The sequence below is a fragment of the Meriones unguiculatus genome, chromosome 12 (genome assembly GCF_030254825.1).
Source record: "Meriones unguiculatus strain TT.TT164.6M chromosome 12, Bangor_MerUng_6.1, whole genome shotgun sequence".
NCBI lineage: Eukaryota > Metazoa > Chordata > Mammalia > Rodentia > Muridae > Meriones > Meriones unguiculatus.
In genome coordinates, this window is record NC_083360.1 from 17,865,366 (window position 1) to 17,879,309 (window position 13,944).

The following is a 13,944-nucleotide window of genomic DNA, read 5'->3' on the forward strand; positions in this document are numbered from 1 at the left end:
TTTAGTTTGCAGCAATCAGTGCTGATTGTTTATCATAAACCTTGCTCACAGTAATGGCCCATGCTTGTAGGAACCTTTACTTTATTTTATTTTTAATTTATGGTGTATCCCAAGTCCACAGAACAGCACTTGACATGGATCAAGAATTATGTACACATTTATTTAAGAAGAAAGTGAGTGATAGTTATTGAGGTGTTTGTCTATTGTATGATACATGAGGAGCACTATCAATATTTGCTTTATCATCATAATGCATGCAGCAATTTTGAAATAATATCATTGACAGTTCTTCTGCAAAGCATTTTCAAACGACTCCTCATTTTTGAGTGCCAATTGTTGAGAGTGTCTTCATTATTAAATATGCCAATATGTGAAAATCTTTGTGATTTATTATTGTAAAGTAAGTTTATTAGGAAAATGCTTATTTATTATAGAACTATGATGACGTCAGTTGATAACGTTAGAAACATCTTCAGAATAAAAACTACTACTACATCTTAGCTCATATTCGTCAATTGCGTTGACCAGTCAGTGATTCTACAAATGATTCATAAAAGCTTTGCCTGTTTGCCCTACTCAAGCATGCTCGTACCATACTCATTGGTGACACTTAAGAAAATATTATGTCCTCCATAAAATTGTAACTACCCAACTTGTTGAATCTTCATTTCCCTTATTTTGGGAATGTCACTTTAAAGGGGAATGAAAATAACTACTGTTCACTCACAAAGATGACAAAGATGGTGAGGCTTCGTATATCTTACTTCTATTGGCTTCTTTATTTTAAAAATTAAAGCTATAGAAATATTCTAGATTAAATATCCTCAGAAATAAGGCCCAGAAAGAAGCCGTTTTTCTTGTTCTCTTAGATATGAATACTAGGATGAGCAGGTAACAGCTGTGCTCTGACGTTTCATTACTACCAAAGGTTGGTAATGAACTCTTAGCATAAATTAATGCTGCTATTGTTTAACAGCTTCCTCAGCTGAAACATTTCACTGTGAAGAGAGGTTCCTTGGTGCTCAGGGAGTTCTGAGTTGAAGCATTCCCTCCAGATAGGAATAGTAACAAGAGCAAGTGTCATGAGTAAACCAACTTCACAGGAAGCTGAATCTTACAAGCTCCTCTTGACAACTTCTCAACTTTTACAAACTAGAAACTACTGCTGGGGGATGAGTAAAAAGAGCCTCTGCAGCCTAATTTGCCCTGCAAGACCTGCAGGATTGCAGTTTTCCTGCGATATCACCTACTGTGGGTGGACATTTTCAGACATATCTGCCTTTTAACTATCCCTAATTCTGTCACATTCCAATAAGTGGCACCAGTAAACTTATTTGTTTGTCAACTCGATCTTTGGGAAAAAAACAAAACAACAAAACCATCCTGACTTTGGTGTGTTGACATTTGCCTGTATGGGCCGAATAGATATTTGTGCTTCATCCACTGTCCCAGGAAAAGTAATACGGAAGAGTTGCTGTCTGTGAGAAACCATAACCAATCCTCTTATTAGCCCCTCTGTCCAGGAGACCTCCATCAGATCGTCCTCTAACCCAGGCAATCATGGTCCCTTGAGACTGTCAAGTCAAAGGAGTGTGCAGAATAAATTAAAGTTAAAAAATAGTCCAGAAGAGACCATATGTTTGAGCAGACTGCATTTGCCTTGATGGGGGGATGTAAGTGTTAAGAGAAATCATGTCCCACTTGTCAGAAAATTGAATTAGGACCGGAAGGAAGGGGAAGATTGTAGACAAGGGAGCCAGGAAACTTAGCAGATATTCTCCTGAAATTAACAGATGTAAGACTAGTGGTCAAAACAACCTTAATCATTTTACTTTTTCCCCTGAGAAGAAAAGATAAAAAATATTTTAAAAATATGTGCTCATAAATTTATGGTTGTGAGCCTAGCTTTTAACGTCTGAGCCATCTCTCCAATAAAAAAATCTATAAATGTTTAAAATAAGAAAAAAATAAAATTAAGTGAAGAATAAAAAAAAGTGTTTTTACTATTTTCTCATAGCATTCAACATTTGAAAATTTCTGAAAGCCTAATATTGACAGATTAACCAACTTGCTAGTTAACAACAAAATTTGAGGATATACAGGACTAAACAGGTATATAGACCAAAGCATACAGACAAAATATACAGAGCAAACAGGTTATAGTTGGAAATATATATGAATATAGATATATGTATGCAATGATAAAGAGTGAGGTCACAAATTTGAAGGAAAGCAGTGAGGGGTATATGGAAAAGCTTAGATGGAGAAAGGAAATGGAAAAATACAGAGAGAAATGCATTTATATTTTCAAAACCATTTTAAAAACTGAAAAAAATATTAAAATTAAGATTGGGATATATTCTACAATTCAGATGAAAACTATTACCAAAAACAACAAAGATTCACTGGTTAGAAAAACTATAATATTTATTTAATTTTTACTTTTATGCCAATTAAAAATGAACAATTTTTGTCAGAAACATATGTTCTTTCCAGGATGACTACAACAGTTTAAATAAGAGTTTCATAGCATGAACTGAATTCACAGAACCCTGGTGCCTCGATTTTCTAAGAAAGAGAAAATAAAAGCAAGAACTAGCCTGGAGGTGAGTGCAGTAAGAAGCTTGATGTTTTTTGTAAACATTAACAAAAGTGAAGAGGGTTACCCTTTCTCCACAACCTCTCCAGTATGTGTTGTCCCTTGAGTTTTTTATCTTAGCCATTCAGATGGGTGTAAGGTGAAATCTCAGGGTCATTTTAATTTACATCTACCTGAAGACTAAGGACGTTGAACATTTCTGTAAATGTTTCTCTGCCATTCGATATTCCTCTATTGAGAATTCTCTGTTTAGCTCCTTACCCCAGTTTTAATTGGATTACTTGGTGTGTTGGTGTTTAACTTCTTCAGTTCTTTATATATTCCAGATATTAGCTTTCTGTCAGATATAGGAGTGGGGAAGAACTTTTCCCAATCTGTAGGCTGTCGTTTTGTTTTGATGACAGTGTCCTTTGTTTACAGAAGCTTTTCAGTTTCATGAGGTCTTATTTATTGATTGTTGATCTTAGAGCCTGTGCTGTTGATGTTCTGTTCAGGAAGTTGTCTCTTGTGCCAATGAGTTCAAGGCTCTTCCCCACTTTTCCTTCTACTAGATTTAGTGTGTCTGTTTTTATATTGAGGTCATTGATCCACTTGGACTTTAGTTTTGTGCAGGGTGATAAATATGGATCTATTTGCATTTTTCTACATGTAGACATCCAATTAGACCAGCACCATTTGTTGAAGATGCTGTCTTTTTTCCATTGTATTGTTTTAGCTTCTTTGTTAAAAATCAAGTATCCGTAGGTGTGTGAAATTATTTCTGAGTCTTCAATTCGATTCCATTGATCCACTATTCTGTTTTTATGCCAGCACCATGCAGTTTTGGAACCCTCCTTCATTGCTAGTGAGAATGTAAACTTGTACAACCACTTTTGAAATCAATCTGGCGCTTTCTCAGAATATTAGGAATAGTGCTACCTCAAGATCCTGCTATACTATTCCTAGTCATATATCCAAAATATATTCAACTATACAACAAGAACATTTCCTCAACCATGTTTGTAACATCTCTATTTGTAATAGCCAGAAGCTGGAAACAGCCTATAAGTCCTTCTGTGGAAGAATGGATATAGAAATTGTGGTATATCTACACAATGGAATACTACTCAGCAATTAAAAACAAGGAAATCATGAAATGTTCAGGTAAATGGTGGCAACTAGAAAAGATCATCTTGAGTGAGGTATCCCAGAAACAGAAAGATACACATATTATATACTCCATCTACTCACTTACAAGTGGATATTAGCCACATAATATAAGATAAACATACTAAAATTTACAATCCTAAAGAAGCTAAAGAGCAAGGAAGACCCTACAGAAGATGCTCACTCCTCATTCAGAAGGACAAATGCAATAGACATCAGAAGCAGGAGAAGACAGGAAACAGGACAGGAGCCTACCACAGGTGACCTCTGAAATATTCTGCTGATGGAGGTATTGAAACAGAAGCTGTGACTAATAGTCAAACTTTGGGAAGAGTGCAGGAAATCTTATGATAGAAGGGGAAGTTAGAAAAACCTTGAGTGGACAGGAACTCCAAAAGAGACCAAAAAAGCCATAAAAAACTGAGCCTTGGGAACCCTGAAAAAAATGATACCACAACCAAGGACAATGCATGGAGAGGACCTAAAACCCTGGCTCAGATGTAGCGCATAGACTCAGTCTACTAGTGAGGTCCCTAGTTAGGGGAGCAGGGACTTTCTCTGTCATGAACTCAGTGGCAGGTTGTCTGATCACTGACCCCTGGGGTGGGGGATGCATCCTTGCCAAGCCACTGAGGAAGACAATGTAATCAGTCCTAATGAGAACTGATAGGCTATGGTCAAATAGAAGGGGAGTAGGACCTCCTCTATCAATGAACTAGGGGAGGGGGAGAGAGGGAGAAGAGGGATGGAGGGTGAGATTGGGAGCAGATGAAGGAGGCAGACACAACCTGGATACAAACCGAATAAATTGTAATAAGTCATAAAAAGAAAACATATGTTCTTATGCACATATAGAAATAACAATATAAAGTATTCCAATTAAAGAGTATGTTAATATGTGAGTAGGAAAAAGAAAGCAAATGTTGAGAAAGATTATTAGAGACTACACATTGTTCAACTAAGAAGGGGATTAATGAAAATGTTAGGCCATGAATATAAGAACTGTATGGCTATCGGGGGATATTGTTCCAAAATGGAAACAGCATGTGAAATGTGGTTCCAGTTATCAAGGAAAATAGCTATTTTATTTCAGAAAAGAAAATATCAACAGAGGTGTGGAGAGTTAGTTCAAACCCGAATGGAAGGAATATAGGAGTCTGAGAGGACAGCCAAGAACAAACTCGATGTTTTATTAACATGTTAATCAGTAACTGAACTAGAGATGGACTAAAATAAGTCCAGTATTTGCAGAAAAAATATGGGAGTAATTCTACAATAAGGATTGCAATGCCTACTACATAATCAGGATGAACTTCAGCAAGCAGAAGCAGAAATTTAGATGTCACAAAAGAAATCTTGTAGAGATAGATAATAAAAGTGTAAGCAGAAGAGTAATGATAAAATTAAATCATTGGATCTGATGCATGAGACCTGGATAGGTAAGAGATAAGTGATAGATGATAGATTATATATACACATATAGACACATAAAAGAGAGAGGATGCATTATAGGTTGATATATGATAAATGTGTGTATCAATAGAAGGTAAATATAGATGAGAGATAATATATGAAAATACATGTTAGGTGATAGATATATAAATCCATATACAGATTACATATATGAATAATAGATCTTTAGATATAAAGATGACAGATAAATAGCTAGGTAAATACATAGTTGATAAATAGATAATAGATGATAGATGTATGATTGATGATAGATATATAGATAAATCATATAGATAGGTAGATTATAGATAGATAGGTAGATAGACAGACAGATAGGCCAATGATAGATAGATAGGGACATAACAACTAGTGTGTTGCTATGACTCATAACGGGAAAGGATGTAATTGAAGTTTAAAAGGAAAGATAAAGAACATGGTCATATACAAAAAATATAAATAAAGCCTACATTTATAAAGATAAGATAGCTGGTTGTTGAGCATGGTTGACCGGATCCTGGGTCACAGGTGTAAGGTATGACCAGCTTCCTTACTCCTTTGCTTTCACAATCTTTTTAATCATCTGCCTCTGATAAAGGACAAACTCTGAGCTAAATATTAACCAAAGTTATTTCTGTGCTACATAAGAAAAACTGAGAGCTGTTGTATGTTGGCATTGATCATTTATATGAAGAAAGATTACAATAAGCACTCTTTGCATTTTCAAAATATCTACTTTACCCTTTGTCTAAATCAGAATAGCTTAGTCTAGTTGCAAGTAATTGATCTTTGTTTACCTGACCATCTTTCTTTTCTTCTTCTTCTCATTATTATTATTATTATTATTATTAATTTTCAAGTTTATTAACTTTGTATCTAGGTTGTAGCCCCATCGCTCATGGCCACCCTGTTCCATCCTCTCTCCCTCTTCTTCTCCTATCCCTCTCCTCTAGTCCACTGATAGAGGAAGTCCTCCTACTCTATGACCCTAGCTTAACAGGTCTCATCAGGACTGCCTGGATCCTCTTCCTCTGTGGGCTGGCTGGGACTCCCAAAAAGGGAGAAGTGACAATGAGCATGCAACCTAGTTCATGTGAGATACTGATCCTTCTCCCCTTACTAGAGAACCCACATGGAGACTGAGCTATCTATGGGCTACATCTAAAAAGGGGTCTAGGTCCTCTCTATGCATCTTCTTTGGTTGATGCATAAGTCTCTTCAATCTTCATAGTTGAGGATTTTTGGTTACAAATTCATTACCCAGGATACCTGCATTAAAGTGAATTTTAAAGATCCATAGATTGGAGTAAAGAAAAGGAAAGAGCATGGATCAAGAAGAATTGGGTTCAGAATTTTTATCAAGTAATTCTCAAGTAGTATGCAAAAATTAACTAATTCTCTTAGAGAATTGAAACACTGACAGAAAAAAAAATCTGATGTAATAATAGTTAGAAACATTTTCTCAGAGGTGACCAAGGTCTTGTATGTAATATGAGCATCCATTTAATAATCTTTCCTGCTACCCAGTTCTGTGTGATAATGACAATTCCATAGAGCATTCTATCACGGACAGAGAAGCAAAGTCATCATAGCCACTTCTTGGCAAAATCAACCTAGAAAACAAAAGCAGCTATGAGATGTGTAAGAATATTTAGCCATGAAGGAGATTAAACCCTAGCCTCTCATATGGGCTGGGAAATACAGAGTAGTATACGGGAAGACTATGTCTCACTCAATTGAGTATGTCACATAAAGAGAATGGTACGTAAGGATCAGATTTGAATGATCTGAAGACAATCTTCAAACATATGTGTCAATGTTTGGTTCAATAACATTGCGTGAAGATATGCCGTGCTTCTAGTGTTATTTGTCTCACTATACCAGTCCTAGCACTTTACTGAACTTTTTGAGGTTAAAAAAAAAAAAAAAAGTAAAAATCAGAAGTAAGGAACATAAGTTCTAATACATAAATGTTCAATGCCAGATACTCAGGAGACTGAGGTAAAACTGTGTATTTTTTAAAATAAAAAGAAAGAAAGAAAAGAAAAAAAGAAGTAAAATTAAGGAAAGAAATCATAGAAGTTCTTGAGTTTAATGTAGTCCTCCTTGTTGGGGGATCAGTCCATGGAGAGCTGGAATGCCAATAGCTGATGACTGAATAAAGTTGAGAATCCTATGTTATGTTTGTTTTATGATGGTAAACTTTCATTCGCACCCTTAAAGAGAAGAGCCAACTCTGGTAGAACAATTGAAGCCAAAAAACCAACCAATCAAACAAACAAAAAACAATAGTGCAGATTGATATTGGACGAATTGCTTTGAAAACCACAATAAAGCTACTTCCTGCGTTTCCTGCTTTAGTGCAGGAATCATATACTATCAAGTCCATTAGGCTTTAAAGTGTGTGTGTGTGTGTGTGTGTGTGTGTGTGTGTGTGTACTCCTGCATATGTGCCATGAAGGTTAAAGAGAGGTCAGAAGACAAGTTGCTTGAAGACAAGTTGCTGGAGTGGTCTAATTTGACAGTCCATTTTGCTAGCTCCTTACTGTCAGATATTTAAGAAATGTGTACGGTGACATGATAAAGCCTATGCCAGAGATAACCAGCACTTATGCCACCAAAGGTCTACTTACAGAAGAAGCTCACTCAAGGAATCAGATCAATTCCTATTCACGTGTTTGGGTCAGAACTAGAGTCAACTCAAAGTTTGGTCAACTGTATCACGTTGATGCTTTCTTTTAAGTAATGCTACTTAAAACTTAATTTGAATTAATTTGCTACTTGTATTTGAATTAAGGAAAAGTGTTACTACTTACTCCAAAACCTCACAGCAAAAGTAAATAATTACACTTTAATAAAAAAGGAATCTAAACTTTGACAATAACAGAAATGGTAACTTCCTTGGTATAGTCATACTATCATGTGCATGCATCATTATACACATAAACCGAATTAATTAACTTAAAAAAGGGCAGAGCTATGGAAGTAGAGACCAGAGAGTGTTGTAGAGGGAATGAGCTGGAATCTCTAATAGTTCCTGATAGGCTTGACAAAACATCTGTATCTAGCTAGTATCATTGATAGATCACATTTGGGGTAGAATAATCATTTCAAACAATTGCTACGGAATGTAAGGAAGATAGTAATGAAACAAACACAATAATGATGGCCTAAGAATTGATTGAAGAGACTGCCCAGCAGTAAACAGCATGTGCTGCTTTTGCAGGGAACCTGACTTTAAGATCTAGCACCCATATCCAGGAGCTTACAATTGCATTTATTCCCTGATCTAACCTAGAGATTCCAATCCCTGCATACATACCCACACACAAACAAGCAGAGAAACATAATTAAAAAAGTTAAAACGTGTTTTTAAATTGATAGACAAGCTGAGATGTTGCTACGGTTGGCCTCACCTGTGCATCTCTTACTTTGTTTTCCGTATCACAAGTTTTTATTTTTATTTTTATTTTTTTGAGTTTGAGCAATAAGCCCATCTTACTCACATGATCACAAACATCCTATTCTTACAGCTTCATCTTGAAATGGCGTGATTAAATTTCTCTCCTTTTTTTTTACATCTATAAGAGCTATTTGCAGTTCATTGCAGGGCACTCAAGACATATGTATTTCCTCTATTTGGAAACATGAAAGCCTTCATTTCCTTTCTTGGCTTTCTACCAACAATATTCACTATCAGCCAGAGTAAGATCTAGCATAATCTGAAGTTGACTTCTTTACAGTAAGTGTCCAACCCTCAGAAAGTGACAGAGAAAGCAAACAACCGGTTTCCTGGCACGCAGATATCTAATTTGGAAAGTGCTACATTCAGCACAGTACTCAGCTGCATTAGCAGAGATTGTCAAAGACAATAGTAAGACAAAAAGACTCATCTAAACCATCCAGAAAACATGGAGACCAGAACCTAAATTTAAGCAAAAATCTCTAATAAAACCATAAGATTTTATATCCTCAACAATGCCACGCTTAATAATTGGCCTTTAGAGAAAAAAAAGCAAAAAACCTATTAAAAAGAACTATTAAAATCACATTTTTTCACTAAAGTGAGATGAATAGGTGGAGAAAATATATCTATTAGTCTTCTTTCTCACATCATATAAGGTATAAAATTGCATGTAACTGATGTCCCTATAAGCAGTGAAAATCATTTAAATTGGCAATGTGCACATATAAAATTCACTCATCATTTGTATATGCCTCAGTTTTACCAAATTATAATCATCCTGCATTGTTAAAAGATATATATACAAATCATTCTTGGCAGAATATTTGAAGTTAATTTCTAAAGCACTAAAACAATTCTACCCAGATTATTGAAAAGCATTCTTTAATTTCTGGCAATATATATTAACTATAGATATTCAGCAAGTTATATGGCCTCTTAAAATGTCAATTTTTATGGAGACATAAATAGAACACTCATAAACATTCATTGGCTTGCAAAGATTGCACTGACGGTCTTTGTTCTCCATTCAACAAATATTCATTGAGTTTTTATCACATGCCATGAGTTATTGTAAGCAGCATGAAAATGAATCTAAATGAGCACAATTTTCAGCCTCTGAAATTTCATTCAATAGAAAGGTAAGTATTGTTAAGTAAGAAAATAATATGCTTTATCTATTTCAATATAATAAAGAACTTACCCCTTGATGTAACCAGAGTTCTTCACAATGGGTAGATAACCAATAGTTCATGGAGTAAGGATGTGGCCCAGTATTACAGTGTTTGCCAAGCATATTCCAAGTTCTAGATTTGATTCCCAGCACAATAGTAAGAACAAAGAAATGATTATGGCATATGGTAACTTACCTAGAGACTAAAATTTTGTAATGATTATTTATTCGTTTAGATGTGGTATAAATTCTGTGGCTCAGTTTGGTAGACCAGAGGCCAACCTGGATGAAACAGCTATTAGCTTTCATCATGTGGGTCTTGGTGATCAAACATAGACCGCTAGTCTACATGGCAGGCCTCTTTACCCACTGAGCCTTTTTATTGGCCCCAGAGACATTTTCCTTATAGTTCGAATTGTGCATATCTTGAGAGAACTGAGAGAATATATTCAAACTAAAATAGAAATAGACAATAATTTATCATAGACAAAATCTTTAAAATTAAATGAACATAGTTGGTGCCAAAAATATGCACTGAAGAAAACACATTCTGACCAACAGATATTGTCTGGGAAACTGGATACGGATGTTTACGAGACAGAAAATGAATCTCTACCCTTTGTCGTATAAAAATTTAAATGACAAACAGATCTAAGATATTAATATAAGTCCTGGATCTTTTATATTTCTGGGGTTGGGGGGAGAGAAACATTTCAGGATTTATGGAGAGGGAGGACTATATAGGATTCAATTTGTTCAAATAGTAATAACAAGAATTAACAAATGTAATATAGCTAAAGCTTTCATGGAGCAGAGGAGACAATTTACAGGGTAAAAAGACAGATACTAAATGGGATAAAATTTTTGAAATTATCCATATGACAGGGGGTTACTATTTATACTACATGAAAATAAAAAACACTAAATAATGAATAACCCATTAATAAATGGGAGAATTAGTTGAACAGATACTAATTAGAAGAAAAATATTTATTGTCAAAGAACACGTAAAAATATTTATGCGTTGTCAGAACATTAACCAATGATCAATGAACAGCATTAGCCTTTAACAAGTACACACCAAACTGATGTTTCTGGTCACAACGAGAGTAAGAGAAAACATTGCTGACAAGAGTGCAAGAGAAAGATGTCTTCATATAAGGTTGATGGGAATATAAGTGGCTAATGCACAATAAAAATCATCATTAAAGACTTTAAAAAAAAAGAAAACTTCATGTATACCACTGCTGGAAATATACCCCCCAAAAAATGTCAGCATGCAATAGAGATATTTGCAAACCCAAGTTTACTGTGACACAGTTTCCAGAAGCCAAGTCTTGGAATCAGCTTAGGTGTTAATCGGTGAATGAATCAATAAAGGAAATGGAGTATATAAGCACAATGGAGAACTTTTAATAAAATGAAAGTAATCATGTTCTGGATAAAGGATGATTTTGAGTCTATCACTTCAAATAAAAAAGCAAAGCTTGCACAAATGAGATGTTAATCTCATTTGTATCACATAGAAAAAAATATGAAAGTACAATGGAGACCAATTAGGAAAAAGATAAGAGTAAGAGAAAAATGGGGACATAATGGACATGTGCATGGGAATATGATAGCGAAGCTGTTATTTTGTACAATTCATTTATGCTAATGATATTTAAAAAATTAACAAGAAAAGTTTGTCAGGTTCAAATCTGCAGGAAAGTTTTTGAAAGGCATCCACCAACTATTCATAGGATTTCAGAAAGAGATAGTCTCATTTCATTTCTCTCTGCAATGCCAAACATTCTATAGGCAAATATAAACAAGATTAAATTACCATTGCTGCTTCTGAAATTGTTACCCCAATTTTCAGTTTTATCTGCAAATAGGTGCACTCCTCAATGTTTGCCACACTGCCTATTGATGGATATTTCATGTTGCTATCCATGTGCATTTTCCAGATTACTTTGATTATAATTTTATTTTCATGTATCTTTTTTTGCTATGCCTACAGTTTTCTCTGTGGGATTTCTAGACCTTTTCTCATTTTAAATTAGTTCTTTCATTAGTATCAAGTTATCCAAGTCATGTAAATAACCTAACAGAAGTCACTGGCCCAACATACTCCTGTTTTCTCTAGATTTGTTGCATTCCTAATATTTTTTTCCTGATGCTATAACTTTTCAATTAAATATTTAACAATTTACTCTTAATGTTAGATAGAGTCTTGTCTGTCATTTTGTTTCTTTGTTATTATTGGATTTTGTCTCTATGCTAAGGAACTTTTACATATTCCCAAATCAAAAAGATATTCTTATATTTTCTTTCAAAGTGTTTGTTTTTAAATTTCAGGCTGAGATATCTAGAGATGTCCTAATTTATTGCACATGTTGTTATATAAATGTCATCAATCTGAAGTATCTACTTACTTTAAAATATGTTAAAAATAAAATAAAATTAGATTACACTGAAACCTTTGAGGATAATTGAAGGTTTTAGTTATCCTCAAAGTTTCAATTTTCCTCAAAGGTTGTAGTGAGTATACACTTGGCACTGACTTACTGTGTTTTTCTGGGTTATCTGCAGATTCTTATGTCAGTGAAATGGTTAATTGTGTAGATAACCTCAATTCTGAAAGATACATAATGTTTTGCAAACAAACTGTTCTCACACAAGATTGCTTTTGGTGGTTTAAATGCTTTGCGCAGTCATGTGCAGTTTTACACCCAGCTTGCCTGTTTCCAAAAACCATCCGCACCCTCGTTTTTTATATTTGTGACAACAGTTTTTGGGAATCAAATTGTAGATAATGCTTATATTCATCTTAATGAGATTTCTCATTATAAAGTTTTGTACTTCTCAAGGCGGTTTTAATACATCAGAATTCTGAAGGAGTAGCGACTACAGTTCTTGAAATGAGTCCATGGCCAATTTAATGTCTTGCTACATCTCAGCATCTGTTTTGTAACAGTGGTCATTAAACCCACAGACAGAATGGGCCTTCTGCTGTTTACTTTGGCTTGAGAGGGGCTTGCGCAATGTTATGGGCCACAATGCTCTGCATTTTCTTACAAACGTTTGTTCTGTACATATAGCTTGCTGTCATTAACAACCTGAAAATTTAAGACTCTATATAGTAGTTCTTTCTGGGGCTGACTATTCTATAACAGTATGACAAGACTATGTCTTTTCTTCAAGTTGCTTCAACTTAAAATGTTTGCCTCTCTTTTTCTTTTATTTTTTGAAAAATAGATTTTTTTTCTTGCACATTAAACCTTGATTACAGTTTTCCCTCCCAATCCCTCCCCACCTGCCCTCCCTTCCAGATCCGCCCCCTTTCTGTCTTTCATGAGAAATTAAATGACTTCTAAGGAATAGAAATAAAATATAAGACAAAAAAATGAAAATGAACACATTGGAAATGGATAAAACAAAGAAAAATAAGGAAAAGAGCTCAAGAAAAGACAAAAGAGACAGATATAAACTCAGAGACCCATTCACTTACAAACTCAAGAATTCATAGAAGCCCTAAACTAGAAGCCACAATATATATGCAAAGAAGCTATAAGATAAAGTGAAATGAACACACACAAACTTAAAAACAAATAAATAAAAAAAGGAAAAGCCTTAACACAACACCATGAGACAAAGAACCCCTAAAGATGATACTGAGTTCATTTGCTGTTGGCCATCTAACTGCTGGGCATACATCCAACCCTCAAGAGCAGTTTCCCTTGAAGAAAACTGAATTTCCACTAGCAAGTGATTACCATCTAGGGATAACTTCTGGATTAGGGGTGGGGGCATGTGTCCACTTCCCCTTTTAGCTCTAGGCCCCAACTGATAGAAACCTGTACAGGCCCTGGGATTGCTGTCTCAGTCTCTCAAAGTTCATGTGTGTTTCAGTCTTGTTCATGTAAAGGGCCTTGTTTTTTGGTGCCCTCCATATCCTTTGGCTTACCTTCCTTGAGCCTCCTCTTCCCTGAGCCCTGATGGAGGGACTTGGTGGAGATATCCTCTTTAGGGCTGAGTTTTCTAAAGTCTTTTACTCTCTGTATGATGTCTGCCTGGAGGTCTCAGTCTTTATTCCCAGATGCTGTGGAAGGAAGCTTCTGTGATGATTAG